The sequence below is a fragment of the Epinephelus moara genome, chromosome 14 (genome assembly GCF_006386435.1).
Source record: "Epinephelus moara isolate mb chromosome 14, YSFRI_EMoa_1.0, whole genome shotgun sequence".
Lineage (NCBI taxonomy): Eukaryota > Metazoa > Chordata > Actinopteri > Perciformes > Serranidae > Epinephelus > Epinephelus moara.
This window is the reverse complement of record NC_065519.1, coordinates 40,593,636-40,599,130: the sequence shown is the minus strand read 5'-3', so window position 1 is coordinate 40,599,130 and position 5,495 is coordinate 40,593,636. Positions and strand designations below refer to the sequence as shown.

The 5,495-nt window shown below is 40.9% G+C and overlaps 1 protein-coding gene and 1 long non-coding RNA gene across 3 annotated transcripts in view; one reads left to right on the top strand and one right to left on the bottom strand.

Annotated features, from left to right (window-relative positions):
* The window catches only part of hhipl1 (HHIP-like 1), a 21,048-nt gene that overhangs the window by 3,264 nt on the left and 12,289 nt on the right, over positions 1-5,495 (top strand). The gene's annotated exons all lie outside the window — the stretch shown is intronic.
* LOC126400979 (uncharacterized) lies at positions 288-5,395 on the bottom strand. Its single transcript, XR_007571033.1, has 2 exons — positions 2,059-5,395; positions 288-2,005 (listed from the first exon to the last, which is right to left on the bottom strand). It is a non-coding gene; the product is annotated as an uncharacterized LOC126400979 (long non-coding RNA).

Below are 5,495 nucleotides of genomic sequence, written 5' to 3'. Positions count from 1 at the left end.
CGGGGGAGCGGGGGTGGGGGAGGTGTCGAAGCAGTGTGCCAGGAGTGTAGGTGGGGGGGAAGGTGAAGATGAAGATGAGGATGAGGGGGGTTGCAGCCGTGGTGTCTGGGCCAGGGGAGGGGCAGACTGATCAAATCTATTGAAGAACAGATTCAGATCATTCACCCACTGCTGGTCACCTCTGGCCTGGGAGTCTGGCTGTTTGTGTCCTGAGATGGTTTTCAGACCTCTCCAGACTCCGCTGACGTCGCTCTGCTGTAGCTGTGCTTAATTGTCGAGTAACCACCTTTTTATTAATTTGGAGAATGACTTAAGAGATGGGATGTTCCTGAGTTCTGTGGGTACAGTGTTCCAGATATGTGCTGTTTAAATGGAAAAGGCTGACTGTCCAAAGCTGCTCTTTCTCTGTGGTATTTTACAATCCCCCCTGGAGGTAGATCTGGTAGATGAGGTCTGATTTTATGTAAGGAATTCATTGAGTAGAGGGGATGCCAGGCCATGAAGAATTTTATATACAAGTAAAATATTGGCAACTTTGATCATATTTTCCCAATTTAAAAAATCATATTTAGTTAAAATTTTACAATGATGATATGAATTTAAGGTTTTATCCAATGTTTTTAACGCCTGTTTGTAAAGTCTTTCCACTGGTTTTAGTGTAGTTTTGCCTGTCTTAGTACAGCTGGTCTGACAGTATTTCATGTGTGAAAAAATCATTGCATTGAAGTACAACTTTGAGGCCTCTGTCGTTAGGTTGCTCCTGATGTATTTAAAATTTGCCAAATTGAACTTGAGTCTGTTCACAACTTTTTTGACTTGTGTTTTGAATGTGAGCTGTGAATCTATTACTATGTACTACTCATGTACTACTGATAATCTTCTCCCTGCTACTGTAACGTCTGGATCTGAATCTCTATTCACAGATTTGGAGAAAAACATACATACAGTTTTACTGACATTCAAATGTAAACAAGAGCTTGTTAACCAATTAGAAATATTGGCCATTGAAGCGAATAGCTCCTCTGCTGCTTGCTACTTGTTTTTTGCATGTAAATATAAGACCGTTTCATCACCGTACATCTGACAAGTTACGGTAGGCGGACAAGCTTCAGTTAGGTCATTAATAAACAAACTAAATAACAGAGGATCCAAAGTTGAACCTTGAGGCATAGGATGCAATGAGAAGGATGTGGCATTCAAATGTGACTGCTGGAAGTATGCTAATGGGTCTATAATTTCTAATGACCATATGATCACCTGCAGTTTTCCAAGCACTTGGGAACACTTCTTCATTAATGGACCAATTAACAATTTTTGCAATAGGGGAAATGAGTGCTACCTTGCAAGTTTTGATGAATACTGTGTCCATCCTATCCACCTTATTTTCAAACACGGAAGTAAATAGTGATCAACTTCCGTGTTTTTGTGCGTGACTTCCGGTCAGCCGCTTTCCCTTACCGGAGCTAACGGTGCAAGCTAATTATATTCAGTTTTCAGTTGTTTATGTTAGTCAATCAGTTAGTTAGTTAGTTAGTCTGTGTATTTTATATAGATAACTGTGCCCACGTTTCCGTTATCCGGTAATTGCCGGTAAAAATAATTCCCTCTAAATGCGAATAAATCGCACGTCAATCAAAAACTATGAACCCAAAAAGCACAATCTATCTCGAGTGAGACAAACTGCTTGATCCCCGTCTCCAGTGTACCAGCAGAGAACCTGCAGAACCGAATCAGCGAAAAAACACACCGGGCTACACAGCCTCTCTACCTGAGCAGCTGAAGCTGCGGCTCGCACCCTCGACACACAGACGGTGCTTCTGCATGCCAGCCAAACGTGTGCTCAACTGTGAGAAATAAATATGTGAGGTGTACGCTGCTTTTCTATCTTTTTTCCCTTTTCTTTCTTTCTTTGTGTCAGCGACATACACTCCTAACACAGGACGGGTTGTTTTTATTGACTGAGTTGATTACGCCATAGTGATGCACGGATCGGCTCTGATAGCACCTGAATCAGCATGTACGCATCAACCATCCAGACGTGATCGGCTCTGATAGCACCTGAATCAGCATGTACGCATCAACCATCCAGACGTTACAGTTTTGGGAAATCACGATGTCTCGAAAGCATCAGTGGCTGCAGCTGACAGGGACAGCTAACACTAGCAGCAAAGCTAACATCGGGACGTCATCTGTTAAAAGCCTCCCGTTGTCGGATACGACATGAAACTACTCCAGTTAGCTCAATCATGTTGTAACTAAGACATCCACTGGAAAAAATATTTTTTTTGCGGACCGTTTATTGAGTTATTACTGACACCCCTAACGGCTAACGGCTAACGGCTAACGGCTAACAGCTAACAGCTAACGGTTAGCCCAGCTAATCTACAATAACTATGTTATTACAAAACGTGCACACAGAAATAGTAATGTTTGTTCAATCATTGTGTTTATAGACTTTACAAACATCAGATTAGTCTAAACGGTGATACAGTGGCGTGAAAAATGTGAGATATATATATATATATATATATATAGCTAAACTCAACAAGGTTAACAACAAGGCGATTCCCATTTACACAGTGGTCAAGAGTGCCGGACCGGAAGTGTCGCACAAAAAAACGGAAGCTGGCTGCGTTCTGTTTTGCCTCCGTGTTTCCGTGAAAAATAAGGTGAATATACACCCTTTGACCTTGAACAATTAAGAGAGGAAATAATTGTGTGAACTTTGGAGTTGGTCACTTCACTAAAGGTTTTCAGGCTGACAAACAACATTGCTTTCTGCAACCTTCATCCAGCTTTTGTTTGGTATGCATTTTCAATTTCTCTGAGCTATTTTGGAATGTAGTACCTGATAAGTATAAAAAAATTAAGCATTGTCTTTGAACAGTAAGTCCTTTTTGGTAAAAAGATGTCCTTGTATGGAGACAATGGGTTTATTTTTAATAGTCACATCTTCAAGTGTGTAATAAATTGTAAAACTGTTTATTTCAATACTTGAACATTGTTGTGCCAAAACGTGATTACACATAATGCAGCAATTGTTTAATGTGTTGTAACTGTATGGGTTAGCGGTCACAGTAAAACTGTTCAAAGTTGTTCATTTCAATCCCTGAACATGGCTGTTCATTCATTCATTCATTCATCTTCTAACCGCTTCATCCTCTTGAGGGTTGCAGGAGGGCTGGAGCCTATCCCAGCTGGCATCGGGCGAGAGGCAGGGTACACCCTGGACAGGTTGCCAGACTATCACAGGGCTGACACATAGAGACAAACAACCATTCGCACTCACATTCACACCTACGGACAATTTAGAGTTATCAATTAACCTAGTCCCCAATCTGCATGTCTTTGGACTGTGGGAGGAAGCCGGAGTACCCGGAGAGAACCCACGCTGACACGGGGAGAACATGCAAACTCCGCACAGAAGGGCTCCCACACCCGGGATCGAACCGGCAACCCTCTTGCTGGGAGGCGACAGTGCTAACCACGTGCCGCCCTGAACATGGTTGTTCAAAAACAAAATTGCATATTATGCAACTCATCTAAAAGCCTTGTGATTTGTTTATTTTGTAACTAATTTTCCCTGCTCCATACTCCAAGCTCCGGATGTCCTTTTTGTCTGTAGGAACAGTCTGTCACACCTAGTTGGCCTGTGCCAAATGCTGTACTGAGTCCCAATATATATAAATATTCACTTATCATATGTGGGTTTGGGTTAGAGGCAGCTGAGAGCTCAGAGTCTGACATAGGAGGAGCCTGTTGTGTACATTGACTACAAATCCTTTATTGTTGCCAAGTAAGATTTGATTTTGTTAACGTTCCTATAATCAATATGTTTTTTATGCAAACAATTGATCAAATGACTGTAATGTGAAAGGGGTGGGTCGTGGGGTTGGATCCACATCTCATTATCACCTAATGCTGCAGTTTCCTTCGGTTCTATGGAGCGTTTCAGCGTCCTACTGAAATCGGAACAAATCAAATTTCTCAAACTAGGACGAACACACCCAGATAATGTGGTTGGTGGTCGAATTACTCCTGCACGTATACAGTCAATCGGACCCAAACTGGCCGAGGCGCTCTGAGCATGCTCCACAGTTTCCACCTTGGGCTTTGACCTTGAAGTCAAATAGCATCAAATGCATAACAGAAGAAGAAACCGGTAACAACATGGCAAAATCTACATCCAGAGATGTGCATTGTTGAATGGACGAAATGTACAGAGCTGTAAAGTTGTCCACCATGGTACCAGTTTGCTGCTAGCTAACAGTAACTAACTTGTTTGTTGATTGTTTGGTCTGTGACATAATAGGTCAACTGGAAAAAGGTCCAATACTAACAAGCTGAAAGGGGGCATATCACCGCCCATCGTAGCAGAGTCAGATATACTTTGATTCCCCTCCCATGCTTGTGTACTGGGACAAGGACAGTGGTCCAGTTAAATGGCCTAGTCAAGCTATAACTCGTCTTAATTGTGCATGTACTGTGCACTATGCACGTAAACGTACTGACTCACATCAACTCTGTTTCAGCAGTAGCAGCCAGCTGTTTTCAGAGAAAAGCTCTGATAAACCCACTGTACACTACCTGCTCAGCAACAAACAACGGACAGAGGGTTAATGACAAGCTGGTAAACAATGTGTATCAAGAGTGGTTTGAGACCAAAACAGAGCTAAAAACAATTTAATATTGGATACCTTTTCAGGTGAACAGAAACATGGCTTCACATGAATACAAATGTTGCTCTACATTTGCTGATATGTAAATAGGCCACTGTGCTACCAAATTCACAATATCCGTTTAAAAAGTGATATGTCAGTGCTGACATTGGACCTCATGAAACAATATAAGGCAAGATTTTCTCTGATTTTTGTTGGTATCCACAGTTTGTTCTTTTTTTTTTGTTAGAACCCATTGAGTTCTGGAATTCACCAATGTTTTCTAATTTTTCCTTTTCTCTTAGGTAAGAGAAAATTTTACAAGTGGTTGAGAGCTTTCTTGCCAAGATATGAGAAAAGTCTTCAAATTGTTGTCCAACGCAAAGAAAAATGACATTTTATGATTGAGGAACATTCAAAAAATGTATGAATATTATATTATCAATTTTAGATAATGTTTTAAAGTAATTCAGGGCCAAAGAAATACTACTATACTTGGTCCATTGTTCCCAATTACCGTCATTTCAGTTACTGTCCATAAATCTGCTGACGAGTGCTGGAATGTAACCAAGTACATTTACTTAAGTACTGTACTTCAGCACAAATTTGAGGAACGTCTATTTTCCTTGATTATTTAATTTGCTTGCCACTTTCTACTTGTACCCCACCACACTTCAGGGGGAAATATTGTACATTTACTTCTCTTCAACTACAGTGTCTCACATAAGTGAGTACACCCCTCCCATTTTTGCAAATATTTCATTATATCTTGTCATGGGACAACACTATAGAAATGACACTTTGATATAACTTAAAGTAGTCAGTGTACAGCTTGTG